Here is a 15,224-nt window from a genome sequence, read left to right on the forward strand (position 1 = left end):
CTTGCAATTTTTAGTCATTACAAACCAAAGTCGAAACCAAATCGAATTTATTATCCCTTAGAAAATCAAATTTTTGTAACCCATAATTTTGGTACACCCTTAATTTTTGTAACCCATTCATACAACAAAATTGAAACATAATTCTTACTTGTATGATAAAGTTATAAATGTCTACAATATTATAATTATTGTTACTTCATCTACATTATGAAAAATAAATAATTTCCAAGCAATCGTCATCACCATTGCTATCAACATCACCATAAACCACATCCAAAACTCTACAAACAAAAATTATAGGACAAAGTTAATATATAATCTACCAAATAATGTTTAAACAAATTGAAACAGTATAAGAAACAATTGTTCAAAATATATTAAAGTGCAATAAGAACTCAAATTAGTTTTAAGTATCTGTCTTTAAAATTAAGAAAAAATTTCTACCACAAGCTTGAACACTTCTGTTTCAGCCCAATAAATGTATTGTTGACTTTTTAAGTCTAATCCCTATTTTAAAACTGACAGAGTACAAGTATCTTATGTGTGTACTTAATTTGTGAATAAGTTATAATTCAACACATACATAAGGGGACTAAAAATAAAAGTCATAAAAGACTTAAAGAATACATCATATGGCGCATTCCATGAAGAGCAGAAAAGTAAAAGAAGAATATCTCTAGTTTATAATAATGCATGCATCTGCATGATATGACTAAATGCTCAGAATGACCATATATTGACCCTACGAGACCTAACCTTTCAAAGACAAACTTTTTTCATAAAAGTCAAAATCATACAAAAGGTTTTAAAATGTTTTAAGGTCAAAAATAGGGCTTAAATTTAGGTTTTAACTAGGCCTAGTCGACCGACCTATTTATATGATAAACAACTCATTCGACTGACCACATCGTAGGGTAAAAGTCAAATTTGACTAAGTCTCGGCTGACTGACCTTAAAATAAACATAGCGTTCATTGTTGACCAACCAAAGAAATTGACTTTTCTACCTTCCCCGGCTGACCGTCCTTTTAGTTCAAAATCAGCCTCAGCCGACCAACCATTTGGCCAGTCGACCGAATCCACGAAGAAGGGGAAATCGCCCTTTACTTGGCCAACTGAGCCTTATTAAAATTCAAAATACGCTGTGAGAGGACAGCCAACCAACGCCTTGGTTCGATCGATCAAACCTCTTGGGTTTCGGTAATTACCCGCGGTAAAACATAATTAATTTTTCACTAAACAAATTACAAAATACTGAGTGTGTAACGTCCTGCTTCTCTTATCATATAATAAACATAAATAATAATAACATCAACCCGAACCCGTGGGTCGCGGGGATAGCATGACGTAAACAGCGGAAACCTAAGCAGCAGTAAAAATAATTTACATCCAACAAGCCATTAATTACATAATACCAGAGTCTACTACATTCCCAAAATACAGTATTTGAATACAATCTCCAAAACATCAATATAGACCTAGGATCTTACAACAAAAATCTCCTGATCCTAGATCAAAGCTTACCCTTATAGCAGGGAAGCTCAACTCACTCAACGGCGGCCACGACCTGCCAGTCTCTCAGGGTCTCCTGAAAAATTAATTAAGTTCGGGGGTGAGACACATCTCAGTAAGGGAAAATAAACTAAATGCAGCTGTGTAGCAACATGAATATATAATGCAGTTATACATATACAATACATTTCATATATCTGTAAACATTCGTCATAACATACTGAATCATCGTATACTTTCATATTTTTCTAGTAACTCATATCATTCATAAATCGTCTGTTATATCTGATAATACTGAAAACATACCTAAGATGAATAGCTAGTCGATGTCATGTATTACCCCCCATGACGGGTTGTACAGCCCGAAGGTGCGACCCGACAATGGTTGGCCGACCACTGCAGAGTCAAAAATGTTTGTAAGTACGATGGGCCCGCCGCACCCTGATCTAGACTGCCAGGTAGACATCTACAACTCTACACTGAAAGCCACATCGACTATCCATCTTCCACCCCCTCGTGGGGTGGTTAGCACAAGTCTGAACATAGATATCTAATCTATATAGTTACAGTACCAAGCTCCTGAAACTGAACTAAACTAACATCCGGGTTCTGATAATATATAATACATGATATTATAGCATTTTTCATGATTTCATAAATACGGTCTCGCGCCAAACATTTCATAATTACGGCATCATACCGAACATTTCATAAATACGGCCTCGCGTCGAATATTTCATAATTACGGCCTCGTGCTGAACATTTCATAAATACAACCTCGTGCCGAATATTTCATAAATACAGCCTCGTGCCGAACATTTCATATATATCATTTTGAAAATAAATCAATTATTGTTGACATTATTGGTCACGCCCGGTTTTGATTATGACAAATACTCATTATATCTAATGAGTGTTTAAGTTTTTGTGCAGGAACTAAGAGTGTTAAGATCAAAATGTGCACAAAACAAGTAAAGTTTGAAAACCAATTTCTATTCAATATTGTAATAAATTTCATTTGATTGGTCTGTAATAGTAACTAGGGCTCTGGTTTGTTTTAAGCTCACACACATCACATGTATGATAATACGTAAGCTCAAACAAACCATAAATGAGAAAGGACTTTAGAAAAACCTTAGGATTTTCCCTTCGGTCAACCGACACTGGACTTTTTCGGTGTCTTAAAATTGGACCCCAAGTGACCCTAGGACACACACATTTTCACATATACTTGTTAGGCACTTGAATAGAGTTTGTATGATTCGAAACGGGACCGAAATGCACATTTGGTGCACTTTCGGTCGACCGAACCAAGCAGTTCATTCTGCCCTGGTCGACCGAACCAGGTAGTTCAAAAACTCCTAGTCGACCGAAACCTCCCTGGGTCAAATATTTGACCATTTGGTCAACCGAACCAGTTTTGTTCTCCAACTACCTGGTCGACCGAGGGTCCTCGGGAGAAATCCCAGCGGTATGGTTGACTGAACTAGCCAGTTCAAAATGATCTGGTCGACCGAACCCTCGGTTCAAAAGTCTCCTGGTTTACCGAACCATATGAGACTTGGTTAACCGAACTTGTTCTGGTCGACCGGACTTCTCGGGTTGCCCTAATTTTTTACCGCAGTTAATATTTTTTAAACAGGGTTAAATTGGTTAAAATGTCATTAAACTTTTTCAACAATCCCTAATAGGTCCCCAACGGTCATATTTTCTCCCATGTCTATATATATGAGATCATTTGAGAAAATTAGTATGGATTAGCCACTTTGATTAGGAGAAATTCTCTAAAATTTCCAAATCTTATAATACTCATATTTGAGCCTCCTACACTCATACTTACCTTCTCATACTGATTAAATCCTTTGTAAGTTGATTGAGTGTTAGTCTAAATAGGTTTGCTCTCCCTCTCTTGATTGATTGATTCAATTTTTACGAGAGCTGGACCTAAGTGTTCTTAGGGGGCTTTTGCTAATAAGCCTATCCTAAGAAGACTTGCTTAAGCTTCTGAGTATTGCATTTGTGTTACAATATCTTAGGAAGCTTGTATTTGTCTTTGGATTGCAAAATCATTTTCAAAATACGCTCAAATATCTTGTGTGATTTATATTGATATATTTGTGAAAAAATATTTGTGTTTGTGATAGTGATCTTTGTTGCAATATTCGCTCACTCATACTTTATTTGTTGAATACAAAGATTACTTATCTTTTGCAAACCAAGCATATACATCATTTAATACTTACATGCTTGAGATATCTTGCTGATTGAAATCCTTAAGACTTGACATCTTTGTGTGAACTTATAGGCTGAATATCTTGTGATACAAAGATTGCTTGTTTGACACTCTCACGTACGCATTACACTGATAGAAAATACTTTCGAGAGTTGAAGCATATAGACCACATTGAGCTTGCATATTGAATCATATTGTGGTGTATATTATTGCGCATATCTAGGTACTTATCTGCTTTACACGAAAGCACAATCACTGTATCATTTGATTGTAATACACATTTGTTGTATTTCCAGACACGGGTCTGAAAAGGGAGATTAGCCCTGGAATAATCCCGGATTGGCTTAGACCTGGTTAGGAAAGCTAGGTACGTCGTCCTGTTAAGGCGTGTAGGTTGAGGTCAGCCCCGCTAATTGACCTGATTAAGGTTGAGGTCAGCCCTGTGTTAATTTAACCTGGTTGTAAACGGTGCCGCTACTCCACCCTTAAGTGAGCTATTAGTGGAATCTTCTGACTTGCGAGCTAGAGGCGGGGACGTAGGCACAGTTGGCCTAACCCTGATAACATATCGTGTGCCTTGTTTATATTTCTGTACTTTATATTTACCGCACATGTATATTTTGGTGTGAACGATGCGTTTGATTTAATTTTCACATCATTTTTATCTACGCATTTGGAATCGCATCTTCCTTAGGTTTGTGTAATACTGATTGTAGGATTAGTTGAACCTAGGAAGAAAGTTTAAAATTCCAATTCACCCTCCCCCCCCCCCCTCTTGGGAATACACATTTTCTAACAATTATCATGTATTTCAAAATCATCATATACTGCATTATTAAGTAGTTCCTGAAAACATGCTTATTTGTAAAATTGTCGTAACATAATACATTTCATGAAAAATAATACTCATGCCACACAATGCTGAATTAAATCATACGTTCCATCTAAAATCGTAACCCCTGTATACAGCGGTATTTTCCCCAAATATACATTTACTCAATAATATTCATATATAATACATGTTTTTCTGAAAATCAATTTGCTAAGAAATAATGGTAATTTGCGAGGAAAAATAACTACTTTAGTTTATTCCCTTACCTGACTATTGAGAAAACCCCCTATAAATTTTGGACTCACACCTGTAGGATTTCCTACTCAATACCTTGAAAATAAAAACTCTCAGTACTAAACTTCAGTATTTTCATGCGAATATCATTTCCTATAACTATAGTAGGATCAAATTCAGCATAAAAAGTCTTACCTCAATTCAAGGATGATTTTCAACGGAGTTCCACCGGCGATCCGCTCCAACAGATTTGGAGAGAACTTCCCCAGGAGCGTCGTGGTAGCTTTAGATCCTCGAACTGGCGGAAATCCGGCCCGAAATCGAAGGGAAAAGAGATTTCTTAATTAGGAAGTTTAAATCTAAGTTTTTGATATTTATAAGACTCGATTCGTCAACGAGACGCGTCACCTCGTCGACGAGTCCTATAAAAAGTTCATCGACGAACCTGCACCTTCGTCGACGAATTTCAAGCTTCCCAAAACCCTTTCTTGGTATCTTCTTGTCGACAAGGTTCTCTTATAACCTCGTCGACGAATCCCCTGTGTTCGTCGACGAGGCCCTAATAATTTCCTTCGGTTATTCCTTCCAAAGTGCAATGTCATCGACGAACGCGAAGCGTTCGCGTTCGTCGACTTCCTCCTTCTGTTACTATTTCTGTTTCCCTTCCTCTTTATTATTTAAATTTCATTATTGTTCGAGTTGTCACGGGATGTGTCCCTACCGGTTATAATTTTCTAAAAATCTATAAATACCCCTTCATAAGCTTTAATTAGCGTGTAGTAACCCGGAAAGAAAAAAAAATATTATTAATTAATTAAATATTATTAAATTAGTTAATTAAATAAACAAATCAAATGAATAGTATGGAAAAAATAAATAATTGGAATAAAGGTATATATATATATATATATATATATATAAGTTTAACTTGTAAGCTTCTACAGAGTGAAGTTGAAAAAAAAATTTACAGAGAGTTGCGCTCTCTCAATTCTCTCTCCTCCGCCTTCCATCTCTCTCTCCTCATTTTCTCGGCAAATATTAGGTCGATCGAAAAACATAAAATATCGTTAGGTTCCATTCTCCGCCATCGTCAATTTCACCAAAGTGAATTTTTCGTAGGAGCGTTGTAGGCACCACTCCTGGGGTAAGGTAAACTCACTCTCTCTCCTCAATTTCTCTCAAATCTTCAGCCTAACTGATGATCTGAAACCATCACGTGGTTCCAAGAGTGTTTCTTTACAAGTCTAGCGAAGCGGATTTTTGAATTAGGCTTTCAAGACACCACCCCAAGGTTAGGGTAAGATTTAGAAAATTAAGCAAATTGGATTATTTTATGGAGTTTAATTGTTTATTTGGAGTTTATGGACCTAGGAAATGTTAAAATAGTATTTTATTTGAGGTTGATTTGATTGAACTAAGGTTATTGAATTAGGGTTCAGGTGAGCACCGCAGGCATTGTTTTGGGGTCCCTACTGGAGTAATTTCTGGAAATCAGGTAAGGGGAATAAATTAAGCCAGTAATTTTGTGATTTTATCGGTTAAAAATGGAAAAATAATATGTGTAGGTATATGTTTATTATGCGGATTTTAGAAAAGTCAACCGTCTGAACTGTGATTTTGAGCCTAAGGCTATGTTATTAGTTATTATTTTTGAAAATGAAATGATGAAAGTAATGGATTTTCTGGATAATTGTGGAGATAATTAAATGTGTATTTTAAGTAATGTGAATAATGAATGTGGGTTGGCGTATTTTTAGTAAATGTATGAATATGTGTATTATTTTAAATCGTATGGCATGAGTAAAAAGAATTTATTGCGATGAATTGCAAAACCCGGGTTAAATTGCAAAAAAAATGGTGTAAATCTTCCCCCCCCCCCCCTCTCTCTCTCTCTAAACGCCTCTCCCTCCTTCTCTCTTCGATTTCGGCCCCATTTCTCGCCGAATCAAAAATCCAAGGCCACCACGACGCTCCCGGTGAAGTTCTCTGCAAGACTGTTGGAGCTGATCGTTGATGGAATTGGTTTGGAATTCATCCCAAATTCATAATTCCAGAATTCTCTCGGTCTTCTCGACTTAGTCCACCGCTATAATCGAATCGGGTCCTCCTGTAAATGTCGGAGGGTGCATGCGTGTGAACCTATCAATGGTACATCTCGCATCAGTAGGAGAGCATTCGCATCTCCTAACGCTGCGCCCGATCTCTCGCATAACCTACCTTGTCAATCCTCGAGGCACAGTAGGAGTCTCATCACTCGCAGTTCCCTCATAACCGCTTTCCAAGTTATTATCCTTGGGCTCCATTCTAAAAATACAATAGGAATCGATTAGAATTCTTATATTATGCACAGTTAACACATTCAATCACCTAATCATGTTAACTACTAGTCCCACAGGTCTAGGCCTGTCCCGTCACACTGACACAAATCCATCAATGGTTTGCCATAATCTTTCTGAAATCGTCATTCCAGGAAGGACACAGAACACCGTCAATGAGTCCCCGTCTAGTAACAACACAATCCTCAACCTACACTACCCATTTCCTATATCCTATACTCTGGTATGTACACATAAATACACCTAACTAAGTCTACAAGACCTAACAACCTGGTTAGCTCTGATACCAAGTTGTCATGCCCTGAACCCGCAGATGGATTCCAAGAGTGAAAATAATAACATAATCTGTCTCTGTATCAATTGAAACATACATGATACAATACAATAAGAGGGTCCAATCCCGTGGGGTATACGGATGCCCTATACACATACACATATACATCCATACTCATCAAATACGCAGCGGGAAATGTTTCATCTATCCATATAACATACCATACCAGAGTCTATACAAAACTAGGATATACAAACCCATACAACACTAAGATATACGATCCCATAATTACAATACATACTCCGAGTGTCTACAAAAACCATCACGACAACCCGGTTACAAAACTCGTACCTAATTAGGCACTAAATTTAGCTAAATGATACCCCTGCTTCCGGATGCTAGGATACTAGTTTCGGCTACCTGAAGGACCTGAAAACACTTGTATATACATTCGGGGTGAGACACCTCTCAGTAAGGAAGAAAGCAAGTTATATCAGTGTGTGGCATACCAGTGTTATTTTACGTAAAACATAACACCATACAATACGATACAGTTTGAAAACATTTCCATACAGTTCCAAACAGTTCCAGTATTTTCACAAATCCATTCCAGTACATACAATACCCAAACATACGGTCAGTGTCGTCACACTAATGCGCAACTATCCTGCGAAGACAGGAGCCTCACAGCGATTACGTTGCCAATACGATGTAGCTCGGTGACCAACCGGAACACACTGGTGATATTTCACACCCTCGGATATAGAGCCGGAAACTCTCACTTGCGGTAATGAACTAGTACATGGAGCAGCGTGCGGTAATTAACCGCCACATAGTTGTTTTGGCGTACGATAATTAGCCGCCACTAGCCGATTTCACAAAACCTAGAATCATTTTGAAACTCATGTTTCTATACTCATCAGCGTACGGTAATTAGCCGCCACATAGCTGTTTTACAAAATACGTGGAACAATTACATACAACCATACATTCCACACTTATTTGGTTTACTGAAAATCATATCATTTTCCAATTCAAGAATACAATTTTATACAAGTATGGATTACAGTCATCTCAATAATACAATTTAAACATAACCAACGATTTTCCAAACAAAGGAGAGATGATACCCGAAATCCCCAATTTTTCAAAAAATTGTAACTCGAAAATCCTGTATTTTACCCAATAGATTTCCCCAAATAAGTAGCCAAAACATACATACGATCGTAACCTACAGGTTTACCGATCTCGATTTCGAAAAATGAACCGATATAAACTGAATCCCCTTACCTTAACCTGAATTCCAACTACGAACTCTACGGTCCCCAAAACTACAAATCGAGACTCCAAAACCTATAAACCACAGTACAATACAAGCTTACAACTCATACTACTACATATATTTCGAATGAGAAAAGAAAATCGAGCTTTACCTCAATTTTAGCCTAAAACCCAAAACTACTCGAATCGAGATTCTGATCCACTAAAAACGTAGAGAATCCTCCCCTGATCTACGCGGTAACGTCGGATTTATGAATCATGTGAAGAACGGCGAAGAAACCTAGAGAAAGAGAGAGCTCTTCAAGTTTTAGAGATAGAGGGAAAGGATATTCTTGAGATAACTTAGTGATTAAGCAAAGGAAAGTAATATTAATAGCCCTTCAGTCGGCCGCCCTCATCGATGAAATGGCATCCTCGTCGATGAGCCACCAAAGACTCCTCATCGAAGAAATGGTGACCTCGTCAACGAGCGTGAGATTCTTGGTATCTTAAAATCTCTCGGCTTCTCCTCGTCGATGAGCCTCTGAACTTCGTCGACGAGATCAGAAGGGATTTCGTCGACGAACTATAGCCTCGTCAAAGAACTCTGCACAATTTACCAATTTACTCTTCTTTTACATAATTAATCCATATATCATAGTTCGGGTTCTTACAACAGTCTAAGTTACGAGGCTCTGATACCAATTATTAGCTTTGGTGCAATCCCAAGAGGGGGGTGAATTGGTATTTAAAATTTTATCCCCTAGGTCAATCCACTAACAACAGTATTACACAAACTTATGATCAATCTATGCAATCAATAAATAAACATACACGTACAGTAATAGAAAAGTGCGGAAAGGTAAACAGTACATGCGATATGTTAACGAGGTTCGGCAAAATTGCTTACATCCCCGCTTTGGCTACACCAGCACAAAAATTCCACTACGGCTCACTTAAAAGGGTGGAGCAGCACCTAATACAACACACCTTATTAGGGTAGCGCACTTAGCTTTCCTAACTGAGTCTAAGCCAATCCAGGACTACTCCACAAGGCTAGTCTCCCTCTTCAAGCCCATGCTTGGAATACAACAAATGATATAAAATTTTTGTACACGGAAATACACTTCTTCACAAGCAGATATGTACACCAGTATAGCTCAAGCAATAATGCAAGCACGTATGATATGTAAATATGCTCAGTGCTCTAATGTGTGCTAACATTCAAATAGGTATAGATAATCAATTTAGATCACGAGTGTATATCTAAGCAGGATTTGAAACACAATATTTGAATATCACAATATCAAATCAAAGTTTCAAATATGCTAGCAAGTTGATTCAAACAAACTCAGCAAGATGTTCTCAATATACTAAGCATAAGGAGTGTTTGAATGCAAACTTTGAAAATGATTTTTGCATACAAAAATATAGGCTTAGATAACTTACAATGACAATGCAAGAAACACAACCCACTAAGTCTTCCCACACAAGATTTATCAAATGAAATCTATGGAAGAACTTAATGCTATACTCTTAAATAAAATCAATCAAACAATATAGCAAATGAGAGTACTAGCTAGTGAGATTAGGCACAATCACTTTAGAAATACTCACAACACTTAAAGATCAAGGAAAAATGGAGTGTATGAGTGTTTGGGAGTAGTATAGGCTAAAAAGAGATTTTTGAATTGAGAGAATTTTGGCCAAAAATCAAATTGCTAATCCTTGCTAATCTAAGCAAATGAACACGTATATATAGGCAAGAAGAAATTTTTGACCGTTGGGGACTCAATGGGGATGATTAGAAAAGTTTAAAACAGGTTTAGAAAAAATTAACCCAGTTTACCCCTTTTAATTTTTAGTAAAAATTGATTTACTCCGCGAGATTCGGCTGCCCGGTCTGAGGTTCGGGTGCTCAAATAGACTCACTCAAAAAATCATTTTTTAGAGGTTCGGGTGCCCAAAATTAGATTCGGTTGGCTGAACATAAGATAGAATGTTTCTGTCTGTGATTCGGGTGCCTAGATACAAGTTTGATTGCCCGAGGGCTTTTTGAACGCAAAGGTTCGGGCGCCCGAGTTGGTGAAAAGAGTTCTGACATGGGTTTGGGTGACCGAGGAAGATGTGTTAAAGTCGGTTTGGTCTACCGAACAAGAAGTCAACAATTTGACTTTGTCCAGGTTCGGTCGCCCAAGGCATTTTAAACGCCACAGGTTCGATCGCCCAAGCTCTCTCAAGATTTTCAATTAAATTCCAATTTTGCCTTATTTAATTCCCCTAATTATGTAAGTGATATAGGAACTATTATGGATCTAAGGTCTTTCTATGGTCTGTGTAGGTACCTAAAGTCCAACTAGGGTCGATTTGAGCATACGTACCTACCATGCATGATGCAAATTATTACAAGTCATAGGAGTATATAGTTCATAAAAATAATACATCCTAAAATGAAGAACGTGTAAAAGAATTACAAATACAACGCAAACTTCTTCATTCTTCTACTTGATCACGCACGCCATCATGATATGTCTTTCACTTCAAGTACACGAGTAGGGTGAACCCGCATGCAAGCCTTAGTGCAACCATCAGTACCAAGAATATTTGTTATTATCAAAATTAGGTATGACCTGTCAGGTTAACACTTACGCCGGCATATCATATAACATTCATAGTTTGAAATCCCTATACCATTTTTAATTTCTTCCTGAAAATTAGTAATAACATGCTTATTCTGAAAACATAATATTCTGATATTACATAAAATCATATAATTTCATACTCATGCTACACAAAAATAAATATTGTTCTATTCATAAAATCTGCACAAAATCATATTCCCTACTGAGCTGTATTAAAATCATTTTCATGATAACAACAATATTTCCAAACTAAGTTCTATAACATACATAATTTCCTTGAAAATAAAAACTGAATATTAATAAATAATTTCATGAAAATACTGACTTAGTTTATCCCCTTACCTGACTTATGGAAAAGCCCACAAATTGCTCCAAAATTACACCTGTGTGTTCCCCAGCTCAACATCCTAAAATTTGCATTTCCCCCAACAAAACTTCAGTAGAAACCCATCTAATACATTTCCTCAACCCAGAAATACCAAATACCTTGATAAATATTAAAATAATCAACATACCCAAATTTTTGGATCGTCGAACCGACAAAGAACGGGGCCGGATTTCTAGAGAGAAAGGGGAGAGAGTCATAGGAGAGAGAGAGAGAAAGAGAGAGAGATTCTGTAAATTTTTCGTAGAAAAAATTGGTTTTTGAGCTTATATAGAAAGCTTGTCCATATGGCCTCGTCGACGATTCAATGAAGGGAGCTCGTCGATGAACACCGTCTCCTCGTTAACGAGTTTCAAAGTCCGGAAACAGTCTTTTCGGTAACTTCTCATCGACGAGACGCATGTCCTTGTCGACGAGCCCAAGAACTCTACTCGTCCACGAGCACTTCTTCACTCCTCGACGGAACCCTACTGAAATTCCTTAAGAAAATTCCTTTTTATCTTTTTTATTTATTATTTAATTGTGATAATTCTTCGAGTCTCTACATTTGCATTCAGAAACACCATCTATTGAGGTGTATCCATACATGTGTGCTCATGAAAAATGCCTTGATCATGGAAAAAGGTTTGGAGTGGAGTGGATAAAAATTCTCTACCATTATCAGTGTGCATGTGCTTAACAGTGCAATTGAATTGATTTTTAAACCATGGCATAAAAATTCGTAAGGCAAGAGAAAGTATCAGATTTCATGCGCATAAGATAGAAACATATAGCACACGAATAGTCATCCACGATTGTTAAAAATATTGTGCACCATAAAGTGAAACAGTAGGATAACCACCCTATATATCACAATAAATTTGATTAAAACAAAATATGCTCTTATTTGTATTTAAAGAAAAAGGTAAACGAGTGTGTTTTGCTTTAGCACAAACATCACAAGACAAATGAGAATAAGAAATATTTAAGGTTTTTGGAATACATGAAATAGAAGGGTGACCAAGACGTTGATGCCAAAGAGTAGTGTCAGAAACACGTTGAGAGTGGAAAATTGAGGCGGAGGGAGGTTTATAGAGGTAAAACCCATCCCGTACTTCACACGTTCCAATCAGCCTCCTCGTTGATAGGTCCTAAAAGACACAAAAAGTGGGAAAAAATATAGCAACACAATTGAGATCATTGGTAAGTTTGCTGATGGATAATAAATTAAATTTAAATGAAGGCACATAAAGAACATTAGAGAGAGAGAAATTAGGAGAAAACCGCATCGTGTCGATATGAGTTATGGGAGCAATGTCACCATTTGGAAGCTTAATAGGGCATGACTGATTGAGAAGCTGAATATTATCAAGATAAAACAAATTGGAAGTCATGTGATCGGAGGCACCTGAATCAATAATTCATTCAATGTTAGAAGAAGAAGCAGAATGACAAGAGGCAAGGTTATCAGCAAAATTGGCAGAGTTGGTGTTCAAAGGCTATAAAAGATCCAGTTGATGATATTGTTCGCTGGTGAGACCAGGGATAGCGATCTTATAAGAGGTTGAAGAATCTATGACAATATTTGCAGCCACTAAAGAATTAGATACGTCCATAACGTCAGAGTAAGATAAAAAATATAAACCTTCTATTTGATCATCTTTGAGTTTAATTAGAGAAGCTGAAGATGCCGTCGAAGTGTTGAGACCACTAAGGCGAGCTGAAACTGAGACAAGGAATACCACCGACGACTGAGAAAACTGACTAGATGCTGGAGAAGGCGACCGGAGTTGAAACGAGAGAGAGCCAAAAGAGAACTGCGTGCTGGCGAGTCACCATAAAATCAAGAAGCTACTGATAAGATGCCAGAGATTGAGAGAGCTGAAGGGGGGCTGCCGCTGAGAAATGAGCACGATCAGATGCCGGAGAATGATGACTAGAGGCAAGCCGCGATCGGGTTTAGAGAGATGGAGATGATGTGCCACTGAACAACTAAAACACTACGAAGACGACGGTCTGACGAGGAGAGAGACAACGCCGAGAAAAAGCTACTAGAAAATCAAGAACCTTCTGAAAAACGCTAGAGATGGAGAGCGCCGATGTGACAGCCCGAATAATAATGAGATTTAAATAATAAAGAGGAAGGGAAATGGAAACAATATAGAAGAAGGAGTTCGACTTCGTGGAAGCGTTCGTCGATGACATTGCACTTTGGAAGGGATAAACCAAGAGAAATTATCAGGACCTCATCGACGAACACAGGGGATTCGTCGACGAGGGTATAAGAGGGCCTCATTGGCGAAGCCAAGTTTCGTCAACGAGGAAATACTGAGAGAGGTTTTGAACAGTTTGAATTTCGTCAACGAGGAGTGGGCTTTGTCGACAAAATTATTAAAGGACTCGTCGACGAGATGACGTGGCTCGTCGATGAATCCAACTCTATAAATAGTGAAAAACTCAAATTTTTTATGGAAATTCAGCACAGAACCCTCTTTTTCTCTCCCATTTGGTTCCCTCTCCTTATCTCTTCGATTTCAGTCCAAATTTTCGCCGGTTCGACTATTTGAAGCCACCACGACGCTCCTGGGAAAGTTCTCTGTAAGTTTGCCAGAGCGGATCGTCAGTGGGGTTGAAGTGGAAACCATCCCAAATCCAGGGTAAGACTTTCTACTCAATATTTGGTTAATTGACAGTTGTAGGAAGTGATATACGCGTAGAAATACTGAACTTTAATTCTGGGGAATGTTGTTTCTAGGGTGTTGAACAGGAAACCCTACGAGTGCAGGAGTGTTTGATTTAGGGGTTTTTCAGGACACAAGTAAGGGGATAAACTAAGCTAGTATTTTATGAAAAATACGTATATTGTTATAGCATTTGATTTCAGGAAACTAAATATATTTATATATGATTTATATTTGGAAAAATACTGTTGGAAATGATGGTATGTTGAATATGCGAAAAACCTGTTAGTGTGGCATGAGTAAAAATTGTTATGAAATACTGTTTTTTGAGAAATGTGATTATGGTACGGATTTTTATAATGGAAAACTGGGGTACGGGCTGAGATTTTTATATGTTTTTCCGACGTACGGGCCGTGCTATGTGTATGATTTGCTAGCGTACGAGCTGAGATATGGATATATTTTGCTGGCGTACGGGTCGTGTAACGACCTGCTTAATAAATTGATATATATTTTTTTTATATAGCAAATAACCTCCTCTGATACCATAGTATTAACCTAAGCAGCATGAAGCAGAAGTCATTCAAACATAACCATAAACCATTATATACAATACAAAATCAATACTAGAGTGCTACCATTTTCCCCAAAATATACACACATAACTATTTTTCAAAAATTTCCCTTAACTACATTGGGATATACAAAAACACTCCCCAAAATTGTACTCACTCTGCTGACAGGGCACTACAAACGCCCTTCTATTTGTGAGCCTGATATGCTCGCCTACCTGGATCACCTGAAAAATATTTCAACATTGGGATGAGGCAGCGCTCAGTAAGAAGAAATATGCTATT

Source organism: Malania oleifera, chromosome 1 (assembly GCF_029873635.1).
Source record: "Malania oleifera isolate guangnan ecotype guangnan chromosome 1, ASM2987363v1, whole genome shotgun sequence".
In the NCBI taxonomy this organism is placed as follows: Eukaryota; Viridiplantae; Streptophyta; class Magnoliopsida; order Santalales; family Ximeniaceae; genus Malania; species Malania oleifera.